Here is a 17,833-nt window from a genome sequence, read left to right on the forward strand (position 1 = left end):
CACTTAACTCTGGTCATTAACACATTGCTGTCCACGGGACGTTGCTGTGCACAAATTGGCCGGTGCCTTTCTGACACTAGAATAGTGAGTAACTCTCCAAAAAGTAATTTTCTTTTGTCTGTAAGGCGTTTTGGAATGTCCTGAAGTTGTTAAGGGTATAAATGTAAGTGTTATAACCCTGCATGAATCTCATTGAGCTAGGCATGATTGTTCCCGAGTGCTAATTGGATTGTGAGTTGACGAGCATTAGTATAACAGGTCAGTTGCTATGGCAGCTGACAGAAAGGAATGGGGGCCCTGAGATGTATAACCGGGTCCTGTGTAAATACTGCTGTTACGCTGAATAAACGCCTTTCTAATGAACTCTTTGGACTCCTCTTTACTGTTTACTTCATTGGCGATGAGGATGAATTGGAGCTGTCGCCAACCTTCCCTGAAACTTTTCTTAAGAATGTGAACTGAGGAATGGACTTTTGTTTCTGCGAGGCCTTCTTTTGGAACCTGTATCGAAACGGCAGCTGAATGCCAGGCCGAGGATTGATGCCAGCTTGCAGAGCGTGTGTGCTGGGAGAGTTCCGGGGTCCGCTGTATCCGGCGGTACTGGAGGCAACGTCACCAGGGTGACATCTGGTGATGGTCGCACAGCGTTTTTGTCCATTTTCCATTTGTAGTCTTTTTGTGATGCCGGCTTGGTGTGGCAGATGGTCTACTGGGGAGTCCTTATTGGAATTGCCCACTGCCCTTTTGGACTGTCGTTTGGGTTTGTGAGTGTGGTGTTGTTTTGAAAGTCTGTTCCACGATGGCTGGGACTATGAGATGGACTACAGTGGTATTTCACATGGGTGCTGATGTCGCTGCAAGGCTATAGGTGTTGTGCCTATAGACACTGTTGGCGTGTGACCCCTGTGTGTTTTTTGTGTGATGAGCCTGATTGAATCAGTACTGTATGTGTTCTGATGCGATAGCTCCCTGGGCGTTCAGTGGGCGCAGTTCATCCCCTTTTTGTTCTGCAAACTGAGGCAAGCGTTTTTGGGGTATATGGGGTGTAGTTTTGGGTATTGTCTGATGATGCCCCACCTTGTGGCTGAAATTTACATGGTGCCAGTAAGGCCTTGAGTCAATAGATCAGACGCTACCATTGTCTCTTCACCCAGCACATGCTACAGAACAGACAATGCAGTCTGTAATGTCCTTGTCAGGTGGCCTGATTGATATTACAAGAACGCTTGTAGCTAAAGCTATAAACAAATGATTAGAGTTAACTGTGGGTCAAATATATACAAAACAACAGGTGAATAACAGTATCAACATGCACAAGCAACCTTTCTCCCAGCTCCCTCGTCAGTCTGTGGTCACCTGACTCTAACATTCACTTACATGCGAATGAGACTCCTAGTGGTCAGTCGATGAATTACAACACGACCATGATATCACTACACTTGGCTGGTCCCAAAAAGCACATTTTCCTCGGCTTAGTTTGTGCCCATTTTGCATTACCCTGAAATACTCCGGGTTTTGCCTGAGAGAAGCAAAGTGCTTGGAATAAAATGAAGTGGGAGTGATGGTTTGGCAAATTCCCTCACCATCTCCAGGTTGGTACCTGTTGTGTATTTGTCAGTCTATTTTATACATCGCAGAGTGATGCAGAGATGAGACCCGTTTCTGAGTGCGCATCAAATTATATTTACAGTGCTTTAAAATATCTCGGCAATCTCAAAATGGCTGCACCATGCTTATCCCACCTTAGTTTCGAGGTTTTTCCATGCCTGTTTTCTTTTCCTCTGAGCCCCAGCTGAACCAATTGAGCCCAGTGAGCAAAAGATCAGGGGCGTCATTCTCCGACCACCCGCCGGGTTGGAGAATCGCCGGGGGCTGCTGTGAATCCCGCCCCCGCCGGTTGCCGAAGTCTCCGGCACCGGATATTCGGCGGGGGCGGGAATCGGGCCGCGCCGGTTGGCGGGCCCCTCCGCTCGATTCTCCAGCCCGGATGGGCCGAAGTCCCGACGATAAATTGCCTGTCCCGCCGGCGTGGATCAAACCACCTTTTGAACGGTGGGACAAGGCGGCGTGGGCGGGCTCCGGGGTCCTGGGGGGGCGCGGGGCGATCTGGCCCCGGGGGGTGCCCCCACGGTGGCATGGCCCGCGATCGGGGCCCACCGATCCGCGGGCGGGCCTGTGCCGTGGGGGCACTCTTTCCCTTCCGCCTCCACCACGGTCTCCACCATGGCGGAGGCGGAAGAGACTCCCTCCACTGCGCATGCGTGGGAAACTGTCAGCGGCCGCCGACGCTCCCGCGCATGCGCCGCGCGGGGATGTCATTTCCGGCCAGCTGGCGGGGCAACAAAGGCCATTTCCGCCAGCTGGCAGGGCGGAAATTCCTCCGGCGCCGGCCTAGCCCCTCAATGTTGGGGCTCGGCCCCCAAAGATGCGGAGCATTCCGCACCTTTGGGGCGGCGCGATGCCCGTCTGATTGGCGCCGATTTGGGCGCCAGTCGGCGGACATCGCGCCGTTTGGGGAGAATTTCGCCCCAGTTATCAGAATATAATTGAGCATGTCAAGAAAGACGTGAAGAAGATTTTGGTTCACACCTTGCATCGGGTTTGTCTCCACCTCCCTGACCATGCCCAATAGGAGAGTAATTGCTCTAGATTAAATCCACATCTGTGTTGATCGTTGAGGAGGAGTGTACCCTGTTTATGACTGCCAGATGCGAAGTCTGCTACCCATTGTCTAAAGGCAGCGTCAGTTTGGCTTTTGAGACCATGAAGCCACATATACACATGAAAGTCTTTCAGAAGTGGTGCCTTCTCTGCAGGTTGGGCAAAATGCATTTTGGTTGTAATCTGTCTTTCGGCTGAGACAGAAAAGAGGAAAATCATCCCTTAAATCTCTCAATCACGCACTTCCTCAAACATCTAGTGAATTATCCATTAAACCTGTTGGCCCCCTGTCACCGTCCAGTTCCGATACCTCCCAGTTGTACAAATTTGGGTGAGGAGGGATGACAGGCTCTGTGTCTTCATTCAATCCACCCTCTGCTGGTAGCAACAAAGGTTTAATGTAAGAAGATTCTCTTTCCATTCTCCACACCCAATAGTTCTCATAGAATGTCATATAATACAGAAGGAGGCCATTTAACCCATCGAGTCTGCTCCGATCCACTCCACCCCATACCTGCAATCCCATAAGTCAACCTATACATCCCTAGGGCAGCACGGTGGCGCAGTGGTTAGTGCTGCAGCCTCACGGCACCGAGGTCCCAGGTTCGATCCCGTCTCTGGGTCACTATCCATGTGGAATTTGCACATTCTCCCCTTGTTTGCGTGGGTTTCGCCCCCACAATCCAAAAATGTGCAGTTTAGGTGGATTGGTCATGCTAAATTGCCCCTTAATTGAAAAAAAATAATAATTGGGTACTCTAAATTTATTTTTTAAAAACTATACATCCCTGGACTCTAAGGGATAATTTAGCATGGCCAATCCACCTAACCTGCCCATCTTGGGACTGTTATGTGTAAAAAGGAGCCAGTTTAATCAGGCACTCTTGAGTTAAGATAGAATTAGTTTACTAACTACTAAAAAGGTAAGGAGAGATGGTAAAACACATGCATCCACACTCACATGGATCAGAAGAAATAACTGAGTCCCGACAGTAAGTAAATATAAATAAAATGTTATGCGGAACAACCCTTGACTTGCAAGGACTAGAGGATGAGTGTTGTGGTCATTACGGAATGATTCCAGTGGATGACGAGCGTTGTGGTCATTACGAATTGATTCCAGTAGTTGACTTCTGTCAGTGAATAGCTGACTCTTCAACTCAAGTGTTCTGTAATTAAGTAGAGTTCTTTTTTCAACTGTGATCCTTTTGCTGGCTGATTGACTTCCACAGTTAGAGTTTTGAAATATTCCTGCAAAAGGTGGCAATTTTTTGCAAGGGTCCTGCTCCAGTTATTGTCCCACACACCAGGTTCTTCAAGATGGGATGGCAATTATGTTGCCTTTTCTCGACCAGAGATGGTAACGAATCTTTGGGTGGTTTTAGAAGTACATTGCCTGGAAACACAGTGAAGGGTTCCATTGTACCTTCGAGAAATACCCCCAACCATTCTTGTCAGTGGCTAACCGCCCATCCTTGGGGGTTTGTGTTCATTTTAAAATATAAAAGTCAGGCCTTTTTAAAGTCCAGTATTTCTGTGTATAATTCCTTGGTCGTTACTCCATTATCATGGCAAGTGTGAAGAACTTAAATCAATGAACTTGAGTCAATATGGAGCTCTGCTGTCATTCTCATGTTTGCTGGAATCACAAGTAGAACATCAAGCTTCAAGTTATGAACTCTTATCAGAATAAATTTCTCCCTTTTCCCCAGAGGAAACTGTCCACGACACTCCCATATGACCTCGAAGCACAGATCCTTAAGTGAGTTTCTGTATGGCCAATGACCTTTCTATCTTTGTTGTAATATAGCGGCAATAATTTTAGCACGTATTCCGAATTACTTCAAGGGATATGATCTAAATAACTCTCTTGCCTCTATCTCGGTGAGATATCTGTCAACGGTCTTCTTTTTATGTATCGTATCATTTTGCATTTTGTACAGCACCTAACATTGTCGTGAGACATTCATCCACCCTGGAACCTTTGATCCTGAACTTCCACAGAGATGGCCACAATCCTTTGTTGTAACATTGGTGATAGATTGGATATTGGTGAATCAATACAGAAATGGAGTGTCTGGCAGAAAGTGATATTTAGTCTATATCTGGGAGTTCTACACTTTGGTACAACCCGATGAAAATTCATTGCCTCACTGATTATTGCAAAAGTAAAGGTTAAGATGCAACCTTCTTTCCCTCCTCTGCCAGATCACTTTTCCCCTTCTTCATTATCAGCCTTTCTCTCTCTTTCTCTTTGTCTCCTCCCTATCTCTCTCTCTTTCTTCAATCCTCTCTCTCCACCACACTTCTTCTGTTTCTTTCTTGAGCTCAGCTTCTCTCTGAGCCTTCGTGACGCCTCATTGCTCTTCCTAAATGGTTTACCATACAAAGAGCATTCAGACTTAACCATTTGATAAGATGCTATAAAAATGTGGCGCTATTATCTTATTATTTTCTCTCCCTTTCTAGGATTACAGCTTTTCTAACTGTTGACAGATGTAATGGCGCAGTGCTGTAAGAGCAGTTCCAGGAATTAAAAATGTTACCATATGTGTATTGTAACGTTTCTCTAATTACAGTTGTTATTTGCTTAAAGCTTCGCTCTGCTGCTGTGAGAGCACATTACTGATTTACTGATGTGTTGTGGTCTGATCTACTCTTTGGGGGAAATGTTCGATATGGTTGTTTTTTTGGGCACGGGGTATGAGATGCGTCATGACGCCACGCCCATTCCCATTGAGGCAGGAATTGCGCAAACTTTGTGTTGTCTCCTTATCGAAAGTGTTTCAGCGTGCAGCCCCGCGCTAAGCGCACTGCTGACCGGCTGCACGACGCACAGCCTGGCAACACGCCTCTCTTAAAGGGGAGCTGTACTGCTGCCAGCTGCTGTAGCTATCCCTGCTCCACTTGACTACAGGGAAAGAAAAAGCACAGCAAATGGAGTAAAGGGTAAAGGTGAAGGCTTCCAGGTTTCCTGATGAGGTGCTGGAGGCGTTAGTCTTGGAGGTGGACGAGAGGAGAGACACACCAGGGGGGCCAGGAGGCTCTCTCGGCACATCCTGAGAAGGGGATGGGAGCAAGCGACCAGGAGGTCAACTGCTGGAGTCTGGCATCAAAGAACAGGTGGTGGCAGAAAGGTATTATCACTGGAGGAGAAAGCCAGAGACCCAATGTTATGGTCTGGGGACCCGGGTTAAAATTCTGCCACAGCAGATGGTGAACTTTTGAGTTCAATAAAATGTCTAGTGATGACCATGATTGTTGTTAGAACCCATGTTGTTCACTAATGTCCTTTGGGGAAGGAAATCTGACATCCTTACCTGGTATGGCCTACATGTGACTCCAGAGCCACAACTCTTAAATGAGGTTGACTCTTAAATGGCCCGGATCACTTTTTGGCAAATCTGCATACTGGAGCGAGATAGTTAGCCTCACTCTAGTGTGCAGATTTCTGAGGTCCTTGAGGCTTTGGCATTCATCCCTTTTCCACAGAGACCTCGGGTGAGCACCTTCAGCACTGGTCCCCACAAATGGGGACCTGATGTAATAGCATTCGTGGGGGTCTCCCATGGGACTGTATGCCATCAGCTGCAGTCCCTTTGGTCAAGGAGGTGCCTTGGCACTGGGCACACTGGCAGTGCCAGCTTGGTACCCTATCAGTGCCACCTGGGCATTTCCTGCTGGTATGGGCACTGCCAGGTTGGCATTTTTTGCGATCGGGCCAGGGGTGCCCTGAATGGGTGTTGAGGAGGTGGCGGGATGGGGTGGGGCGTGATCCCATATTGTGGTCGAGCTGGGGGGGGGGGGGGGGGGTGGTGTAAGGGATCGCTTTGGGGGCCTCGGGGATCAGGATGCTATTTAAAAATGGCTTCCTGATCTCTCGCTACACTGGGATTTCCAGCGAGTGGAGCTCCCCACTGTATAGAATGGGTCTATGTGCAGCCTCGGCCACGTGTTCCCCATTCAGGCCCCTTACACAACGCGAGTCGCGTTGAATAGCCATGTGTTTCTCGGCACTGCGAGCGCCAGGAAACATGGTGCTAAAGGTGCTCGCTATGGGACTTTATTCCTTTTTGGGAGACTGAGCCCTGTGTTTAGCTCTCCAGCAGGTTTTAGTCCAGATATTGAACCACTCTGGAAATAAAATTTAGTTTACATTCATTTATAATGTCACTGTGATAGGACGGGTTCTGAAAGAGCCATTGAGGCGGCTCCACAGATAAAACGGTGCCCCAATCAGCATAGAATATATGCCCACCATCCACACCCCACAGCATTGCTCCTCCTCCACAAGCATTGGGGGCTCCTTCCCCTCCTCCCACCACCATCAGCACCAGGGATCCTCCGCCTCCCCCCCCCCCCCCCCCCCCCCAAGCATCAGATTGGGAGCTTCAATCTGTCCCCCAACAAACTTAATGCCAACCCGGCCCCTAGTGAGGCTCCACAGAGGGCCCACCCCAGCACTGCCCCTTGGCACAGGTTGACACTGATAGGCTGGAAATGCCACATGTCAGTGCCAAGCTGGCTGTGCCACACATTGCCAAGGGACAGTGCCAGGGGTAGTACCAGGGTACTGCTCGGGAATGACCCTCTGCTGGGGGCTATTCTTATCTTTGTATCTTTGCACCTCCAAGGGGGCAGTTGAATTGCATGGCACGCCCCTGAGTGGCGGCCATTAAAGTTGCAGTGCGGGTGAATGGGCACCTGCTGCATTTGGAATTGGACACTGTCGGGGTGGTCTCCGCAGGTCGAACAAATGACGTGTGATCACATTAGACTGGGGATTTAGACCTTGGAATTGTCGGATTCCCACGCCAGGTTGGCTACCTACACGGGAGAACCGTTAGATATCACAGCTATGACTACCACCCCGGTGGTTTATGGGTGCCAATTGGTGTGCCTTCCACTCATTGTGGTTAAGGGCCATGGGCCCAACCTGTTGGGCCATGCCTGATTGTGCCATCTACAGCTACACTGGTAGCACATTCTCCAGGTGGGTTCCGGCAGTTTGCGCAAGGTGTTAGGTAAATACCCAAATTGTTCCAACCTGGATTTAAAACATTGTCCCCGGATTGGGGGCGATAAACGGGGCCGGAGCCGGCATACAGGTCAACCCGGAAGCTCCACCACAGTATTCTCAGATTCCTATGCTTTGCTGGAAAAGGTGGAGTTGTGCTGGTTTCAGGAGCCTTTGAGTAAGATCACTTGGACAAGAGGCTGTGTTAAAGCACTTCTCAGAGGCTGGTGTCTGCTTACGACGCGCGAAGTGCATATTTCACCTGAGAGAGGTGGCCAACCTTGGCTATTGAGTGGACCGTGACGGTTTACACCGCGTCACGGAGAAGGTGCGCGCCATCCAACAGGATCCCATCTCAACGGACGTCTCAAATCTCGGCCATTCCTTGGTCCAGTTAAGTATGACGGAAAGTTTCTCTCGAACCTTGCAACAACATTGGCTCCCGTACACCTTCTCCTGAAGAAAAATCATATATGAACCTGGGGCCAGGTGCAGGAAATAGCTTTGTGGCGGGTGAAGAAGCAGTTGTCATCTTCCGAGTTACTGACTCATTATGATCCCGTCAAACCTTTGGTCATCACTTAAGACTATAAGATCATAAGACATAGGAGCAGAATTAGGCCACTCAGCCAATCGGGTCTGCTCCGCCATTCAATCATGGCTGATATTTTCTCATCCCCATTCTCCTGCCTTCTCCCCATAACCCTGATCCCCTTATTGATCAAAAACCTATCTATCTCTGTTTTAAAGACGCTCAGTGATTTGGCCTCCACAGCCTTCTGCGGCAAAGAGTTCCACAGATTCACCACCTTCTGGCTGAAGAAATTCCTCCTAATCTCTGTTTTAAAGGATCGTCCCTTTAGTCTGAGATTGTGTCCTCTGGTTCTAGTTTTTCCTACAAGTGGAAACATCCTCTCCACATCCACTCTATCTAGACCTCGCAGTATCCTGGAAGTTTTAGTAAGATACACCCTCATCCTTCTAAACTCCACGAGTACAGACCCATAGTCCTCAACCATTCCTCAAACGACAAGCTCATCATTCCAGGGATCATTTTGTGAACCTCCTCTGGACCCTTTCCAAGGCCAGCACATCCTTCCTTAGATATGGGGCCCAAAACTGCTCACAATACTCCAAATGGGGTCTGACCAGAGCCTTATACAGCCTCAGAAGTACATCCCTGGTCTTGTACTCTAGCCCTCTCGACAGGAATGCTAAAAGTGCATTTACCTTCCTAACTGCCGACTGAACATGCACTTTAACCTTAAGAGAATCATGAACAAAGACTCCCAAGTCCCTTTGTGCTTCTGATTTCCTAAGCAGTTACCCATTTAGAAAATAGTTATGCCTCCATTTCTCCTTCCAAAGTGTATAACCTCACACTTTTCCACATTGTATTCTATCTGCCACTTCTTTGCCCACAGTCCTAGTCTGGCCAAGTCCTTCTGAAACCCGCCTGCTTCCTCAATACTACCTGCCCCTCTACAGATCTTTGTATCAACTGCAAAAGTAGCAACAGTGCATTCAGTTCCTTCTTCCAGACCATTAATGTGTATTGTGAAAAGTTGTGGTCCCAGCACCAACCCCTGAGGTACACCACGGGTCACCGGCTGCCATCCTGAAAAAGACCCCTTTATTCCCACTCTCTGCCTTCTGCCAGTTAGCCAATCCTCTATCCATGCCAGGATCTTACCCTGAAAACCATGGGCTTTTAACTTATTTAACAGTCTCCTATGTGGCACCTTATCAAAGGCCTTCTGGAAATCTAAATAAATCACGTCCACTGGTTCTCCGTTGTCTAACTTCCTTGTTCCTTCCTCAAAGAACTCTAACAGATTTGTCAGACATGACCTCCCTTTGACAAAGCCGCGCTGACTCAGTCCTATTTTACCATGCACTTCCAAGTACTCCGCGATCTCATCTTTAATAATGGACTCTAAAATCTTACCAATGACCGAAGTCAGGCTAACTGGCCTATAGTTTCCCATCTTCTGCCTCCCTGCCTTCTTAAACTTTAGCCACTTTCCAGTCCTCTGGGACCCTTCTTGCCTCCAGTGATTCCTGAAAGATCATCACCAATGCCTCCACAATTTCCTCAGCTATCTCTTTTGGAACCCTGGGGTGTAGTCCATCTGGCCCAAGTGATTTATCCACCTTCAGACCTTTGTTTCCCCAGAACCTTCTCCTTAGTAATGGTCAGTGCACTCACCTCTGCCCCCTGGTTCTCCTGGAGCTCTGGCATCCCACTGGTGTCTTCCACCGTGAAGACTGATGCAAAGTAACTATTCGGTTTGTCTGCCATTTCTTTGTTTCCTATTACTACTTCTCCAGCCACATTTTCCAGTGGTCCATTGTCTATTTTTGCCTCTCTCTTATGTTTTATATATTGAAAAAAACTCTTCCTATCTTCCTTTATATTACTAGCTAGCTTGAACTCGTACTTCATCTTCTCCCCCTCTCTGCTCACTTTTACAGGATTCCCAATCCTCTGGATTCTCGCTAATCCTCGCTACTTTGTATGCTTTTTCTTTGCTTTTATGCTGTCCTTGACTTCCGTCGTCAGCCATGGATGCCTTGTCCTCCTCTTAGCATGCTTCTTCCTCCTTGGGATGAATATGGGCCGGTTTAGCTCAGTGGGCTAGATAGCTGGTTGGTAATGCAGAACAAGGCCAGCAGCGCGAGTTAAATTCCTGTACCGGCTTACCTGAACAGGCGCCGGAATGTGGCGACCAGGGGCTTTTCACTGTAACTTCATACTTGTGGCAATAAAAGATTATTATTATTATTATTTCTGCTGTGCCTCCCGAATAACCCAAAACTCCTGCCATTGCTGTTCCACTGTCTTTCCTGCTAGGCTCCTTTTCCAATCAACTCTGACCAGCTCCTCCCTCATGTCTTTGTAGTTACCCTTATTTAATTGTAATACCGTTACATCCGACTCCAGCTTCTCCCTCTCAAACTGCAGGGTAAAATCTCAGGGTCACTGCTCCCTAAGGGTTCCTTCATCTTAAGTTCCCTAATCAAGTCTGCCTTATTACACATCACTAAATCCACATGTGATGCTTCCTCCCATGGTATTGGGGCCATCCTGTCCCAGCAGATGGAGAATGGAAGGGGGCGGCCGATCGCCTTCATCTCCCATACATTGGCTGCAGTGGAAAGGAAGTGCACGCAGATCGAGAAGGAATGTCTCGCAGTGGTCTTCACAGTGAAATGTTTTCACCAATACGTCTACGGCTGTCACTTCACACTCACTCGGGATCTTAAGCTTTTCCTTGGATTTTTCAAGGAGGATTAGGCAATTTTGTCCATTGCTTCGGCGCAAATCCACCACTGGGCCTTGTTACTCGCTGCCTCTGAGTATTTGAACATGGGTCAGGGATGAAAATCATGAATGCCGCCGCACTGAACCGGCTGCTTTTGTCAACTGGCCCCTTATCGACAGCCAGGGCGGTCGAGGTAGTGATGACTCTCAATTTCATGGACTCTTTTTACCTGTCGCGGATTTGTGAGTGGACCCACCCAGAATTTGGCAAGTGGTCTTATACAGTGGACAGTATTGACAGCTCCCAGGCAAGTTGAGCGAACTTTCCTCCAAGCTCTCTGAGTTCAGTGTAGAGGATGGTAGTCTGCTGTGGGATATGCACATAGTCATCTCAGAAAAAGGACAGGAGTTGATTTTAAAAGACTTCCACAACGGGCATCCACGCGTGTCCAAGGTGCAAATGCTGGCATGCAGTTACGTATGGTCAGGCCTCGATGTGGAGGTTGAGACGAAAGCTCTGTTTCTAAGAGCATCAGAGGTTCCCGCCGGCTGTGCCCCGGCATCATTCGAAGTGGCTCAAACAAAATGGCGGCAAACAGGTCCCGGGCAACTAATGAAAAGTTACGTTTATCGTTTTGCACTCACAGCCTCCTTGAAGAACTTGTCACTGATAACAGTACTCCTTTCACGAGTGAAAGGTTCTCCAGGTTTTTGAAGGCAAATGGGATGAGGCATATTCATACCTCCCCATATAACCCGGCTTCTAACGGTTCAGCGGCGCAAGCGGAGCAAACATTTAATCTCAAGAAACAGTCTGCAGGATTGATTGGCCCTAGTCTGGCTCATTTCTTGTTTTGCTGCAGGACCACTCCGCACACAGTGACTGGGGTAGCTCCCGCGGAACCGCTGATGGGCTGGAACCTTCGTACCCGCCTTCGCATGATTTTTCCAGACATAGGTGGGAAGGTGTGCTACCCACTCGCAATCGACCTTCCAGACACTTTGTGCCAGGTGGCTCGGTGTTTGTTGGAAACTTTGTCAGTGCTGCCCAGTGGATCTCCGACATTATTCTTCGCCAGTCAGGGCCATTTCTTACCAGGTGCAAGCCCAGGGTCGTACTAGGCGAAAGCACCTTGACCAGATTCGGTCCAGGCGACCGCTTCTTCGAAATATTCCCCGTCTTCGGAAACCTCTTCCAACACCAGGGGCGCGATTCTCCGACCCCCCCACCGGGTCGGAGAATCGCCGTGGGCTGGCGTGAATCCCGCCCTCGCCGTGACCCGAATTCTCCGCCACCAAAGATTCGGCGGGGGCGGGAATAGCGCCGCGCCGATCGGCGGGCCCACCTCCGGCTATTCTCCGGCCCGTAATGGGCCTAAGTCCCGCCGCTGTCAATCCTCTCTCGCCGGCGTGGATTAAACCACCTATTGAATGGCGTGACAAGGCGGCGCGGGCAGGCTCCGGGGTCCTGGGGGGCGGGGGGGCGTGCGGGGTGATCTGGCCCCGGGGGCTGTCCCCACGGTGGCCTGGCCCGCGATCGGGGCCCACTGATCCGCGGGTGGGCCTGTGCCGTGGTGGCACTCTTTTTCTTCCGCCTTCGCCATGGTCTTCACTATGGCGGAGGCGAAAGAGACCCCCTCCCCTGCACATGTGCGGGGATGACGTCAGCAGCCGCAAAGACATTTCGACGCCGGCTGGCTGCAGCAGAACTCCAAGGGGGGTGGGGGGATATGAAGACTGAGATGACCCTCGGAGCCACAGCCCCGGGAATCACAGCCACCACATCGTTCGTGTTGGAACCGATCCAGCACCTCAGGTGCATGACGCCGCAGCCGCCAAAATGGTCCGCATCCTCCTTCGCAACAGACTTCGGAGGATTCTTCAGGCTTTGTGGGGGGGAAGGGATGTTATAACGCGCATGGGCCTTAGAAGGTAGGGGTGATTAACTACCCCATGGATCTTGCAGAATACAAGCTGCCCGATACACGGGCAGGGGACCCTTAACAATACTTGGTTTTATATAAATAGAGTGGTCCAGTCAAGCACCGACTAGAGTCGACCCAGTAGGGATCTACTGGAGCTGCATATACTAGTTATTGTAAAATAAAGTAAATTTTTGTTTCCACCTACTCAGTGTGGACTCTTCATTACAAAAAAACTGTAGTGAATACTCCAGGTGGAGTCTCACCAAAACACAATACAATTGCAGCAAGTCAACTTTACAGCTGTGTTCAAATCCTCTTGCAAGAAACGCCAACATACCATTTGCCTCCCTAATTGCTTCTCGCAACTGCACGTTAGCTTTTCAGTGACTGATGAACAAGGACACCCAGGTCTCTTTGGACATCAACACTTCCCAAATACTCTGCATTTCTGCTTTTCCAACAAACCTTCTGGCACTTAGTGGCACAGAAAATCTGGGGCATAGTTTATGTCGTCATTCTGCTAGGCCAGGGCCGGATAGAGCTGGCAAGGCTGTCTCCAGAGATGAGGGGCCCATCTTGAAAGGGCACCCTGATCAGGGCTGGAATTCAACTGCCCCCTCCCACCAAACCCCATGGACATGAATGAAGGGCACCTCCACAAGCATCGGAGTGATGCTCCCCTCCCCACCATGGAGATATTGGTGGCATTCTTCCCCCCACCACACAAGTATCGGGAGGCACTCTCTCAGCTCTTTCCACCCTCAGTGGGCAATGGCAACCTGTGTTGGAGCAGTGCAGGGGGAAGTTCCAGGGCACTGCTAAGGCATGTTCCCCCCCCCCCGCCCGCCCAGGGGCTATACTTCTCTTGACCCCCCCCCCGGCCAGGCTCCCCTTGACTGATTAGTGGTTAGTATCGTTGTTTCACAGAGCCAGGGTCCCAGGTTCGATTCCCAGCTTGGGTCACTGTCTGTGCGGAGTCTGCACGTGATCCCCGTGTCTGCGTGGGTTTCCTCCGGGTGCTCCGGTTTCCTCCCACAAGTTCTGAAAGACGTGCTTGTTAGGTAATTTGGACATCTGAATTCTCACTCCGTGTACCCGAACAGGGGTCGGAATGTGCCGACTCGGGGCTTTTCCATGGTAACTTCATTGCAGTGTTAATGTAAGTCTACTTGTGACAAAAAAGATGATTATTACCTCAGTTTTGTAAACCTCGCTGACGTCACTTTGGCGCAGTATGAATATTAGTGAGGGGGGATCATGTGGCTGGCAAGCCCTTTGATAATGTGTCATTATTAAAATATCTGGAAATTACCCCACCGGCGAGGAAATTGGGAAACGAGATCTCGCTGGCGAGAATCCCATGTCCTGATTCTCGCAGTATTCTGTGTCCACGTCACCGCTTGAGCTCAAGGCAGGCATGGGTGCAAAATCCACCCCTCCCCTTGTGGAACCTGAGCAAAAGCCTTGTGAAAATCCAAGTACACCACATCCAGAGATTCTCCTTCATCGATTTGCCTCCTCAAATGGTTAGCAAGTTTGTCCCACATGGTTCCCCTTTCACAAATCCAGGTTGGGGGATGCTGCCCAATCCTACCATCATTTTCTAAGTGTCCAGTTATCAAATCCTTTATAATGGAAATAAATCTTTTCACTGATGTCAGGCTGACATGCCTGGTAGTTCTCTATTTTCCCTGGAGCAGGCTCCTTAACAGAAGCAGAAGGCACTCTGGCAAGCCTATTGATGCATCTCAAGGTGCAAACCTATCAGCATTCTCCTCTCTCTCACTCCAATAAAGTCCTCATGTGAGTCCCCAGCAGCAAAGCTTATCTGTGACCTCACCCTTTGGAGAGTTGGCACACAAGCTACCTTTTCACCAACTGTGCGTGCTGGGTCTGTCTTTATAATATCATTTGAAGTTTGGACAATGTCAGTGTGTGAGCTGGTGCCTGATGCTTCTTCATCAGACAGAGAGTCATAGAGGTCTACAGTTTTAGCAAAGGGCGGTCAGCCCATCGCATCTGCACTGGTCAACAACAGCCACCTAAATATTCTCATCCCGCACATCACCCATACCTTTGCACGCCTTGGCATTGGAAGTGCACATCTAAATACATCTTAAATGTTATGAGGGTCTCTATGACAAAATACAAATTTCTTTACCCGTCAGTCTGGCCTCAATAAAAGTCGAGATGGATTTGCAGGTACAGCATTAGTTATTTTATTTGGCTTGTAAGCCTTTCTCAATTCACAGCAAGTACAAAGCACACCTTGCTTCGTACACCTCCGGAATCAAGTGAGTCTGTAGGACAAAGGGATCTCTACTACTCACACAACTGGCATCAAGTTTCACATACACGATTCCCATAGGTCATGCTATACCCCTCCTGACCTATCCATACACTCTAATTGGCTCACTTCCAATCCCTTCCTCTGGCCCCTATTACCCAGCATCCTTTTCTTCTCCTTTGGTGGACACACCTCCTCCTTGCTTTGCCATGCGGTCTGAAATCCTTTGTCTGTGAACTCACCAGAATGAGACTGGCTTATCTCTACATTACAGTAACTAATATCTCTAAAGTAACTATTTTATATCACATTCGTCATCTGTCTCCACCAGCCTTTCCAGCAGCGAGTTCCAGACTCCCATCACCCTCTGGGTGAAAAGGTTTTTCCTCAAATCCCCTCGAAACCTCCTGTCCCATTCCTTCAATCTACATAGAACATAGAACTTACAGTGCAGAAGGAGGCCATTCGGCCCGTCGAGTCTGCACCGAACCAGTTAAGCCCTCACTTCCACCCTATCCCCATAATCCAATAACCCCACCTAACCTTTTATGGTCACTGAGGGTAATTTAGCATGGCCAACCCACCTAACCTGCACGCCTTTCGGGACTCGTGGGAGGAAACCGGAGCACCCGGAGGAAACGCACACAGACACGGGGAGAACGTGCAGACTCCACACAGACAGTGACCCAGCGGGGAATCGAACCTGGGACCCTGGCGCTGTGAAGCCACAGTGCTAATCACTTGTGCTACCGTGCTGTCCACTGCTCTATTCCTCCTGCTCATTGACCCCTCCACCAAGGGAAAAGATTTCTTCCTGTCTACTCAATCTATGCCCTCAGAATTTTATTCGTCTCAATCATGTACCCCCTCAGTCTCCTCTGCTCCAAGGAAAACAATCCAAGTCTATCTAATCTCTCTTCATAACTAAAACTCTCCAGCCCAGGCAACATCTTGGTAAATCTCCTCTGCACCCTTTCCAGTGCTATCGCATCCCTCCTATAATGTGGAATCTAGAACAGCGCACAGTACTCCAGCTGTGGCCTAACCAACATTTTATACAGTTCCCGCATAACCTCTCTGTTCCTAAACTCTATGTCTCGGTCGATAAAGGCAAGCATACCATATGCCTTCTTAACCATTGTATCCGCCTGCTCTGCTACCTTAAGGGACGGGTGTACATGCACATCAATGCCCCTCTGCTCCTCGATGTTTCCCAGGGTCCTGCCGTTTATCATGTATTCCCTTGGCTTGTTTGTCCTGCCCAATGGTATCACCTCACACTTATCCGGATGGAGTTCCATTTGCCACTGATCAGCCCATCTGACCAGTCCGTCTATATCCTCCTGTAAGCGAAGGCTATCCTCCTCAACATTTACTGCCCCACCAATGTTATAGAATTATAGAATTTACAGTGCAGAATGAGGCCATTCAGCCCATCGAGTCTGCGCCAGCACTCGGAAAGAGCCCACTCAAGCCCACGCCTCCACCCTATCCCCGTAACCCAGTCACCCCATCTAACCTTTTTGGAAACTAAGGGCAATGTCCGTGTCATCCGTAAACTTACTGATTAACTCTCCTATATTCATGTATAAATAATTTATATGGAACACAAACTGCAAGGGCCCCAACTCTGATAGCTGCGGGACCCCACTGGACACAGGTTCCCAGTCAGAAAAATATCCCTCGACCAGCACCCTCTGCTCCCTGCCACTCAGCCAATTTGGGATCCAATTTGCCAAATTTCCTTGGTTCCCAAGGGCTCTTACTTTTGCTATCAGTCTCCAATGTGGCACCTTATCAGAAGCCTTGCTGAAGTCCAAGTAGACTACGCCAAATTAATTTCCCCCATCTACACACCTCGTCACCTCTTCGAAAAATTCAACCAAGTTGGTCAGATATGACCCCCCCCCCCCCCTTAACAAAACCATGCTGACTGTTCTCTGTTAACCCCTGCCTCGAAAATGAAAATTAATTCTGTCTCTCAGAATTGCTTCCAATGATTTCCCAATCACTGAGGTTAGACTGACTAGTCTGTAGTTTCCTGGTTTATTCCTTTCTCCCTTCTTGAATAATGGTGCCACACTGACTATTTGCCAATCCGCCGGCACCTCTCCTGTGGCCAGAGAGAAATTGAAAATTATTGCCAGCGCCCCTGCTATTTCCTCCCTTGCCTCATTCAGCAGCCTGGAATACATTTCATCTGACCCTGGAGATTTATTTACCTTAAAGCCTGCCAGACCACTCAGAACTGCCTCTCTGTCTATGTTCATCTCTTTAATTTTATTACAGTCCTTCTCCCTGATTTCTATACCCACACTGTCCCTCTCACAACACTGACTCGGCAACACAACAAGGCCATTAAATCCCACGAGAGACCTCTTGCGATATTTACGACACTTGGAACACCTCGTGTGATCAAACGAGATCGAACTAGAAGTCGTGAGATGTCCCAATCTGGATCTCGCCCTCACTGGGCTCCCTCTCACCCTGAGCCTGGGAAAGGGCACCCGTGCATGGGAGGCTGTATAGCATGAGCCAGGTATAAAGGTACCTGGGGAGGTCACCCAGGCCATTGCAGGCCCGGGTGGTCAGGGGCTGGGCAGTGTGGTACCCTGGCACTCCTGCCACCAAGGCATCTTGGAACTGCCAGCCTGGAACCTTGTACAGCCACCCAGGCA

The sequence above is a fragment of the Scyliorhinus torazame genome, chromosome 8 (assembly GCF_047496885.1).
Source record: "Scyliorhinus torazame isolate Kashiwa2021f chromosome 8, sScyTor2.1, whole genome shotgun sequence".
Lineage (NCBI taxonomy): Eukaryota > Metazoa > Chordata > Chondrichthyes > Carcharhiniformes > Scyliorhinidae > Scyliorhinus > Scyliorhinus torazame.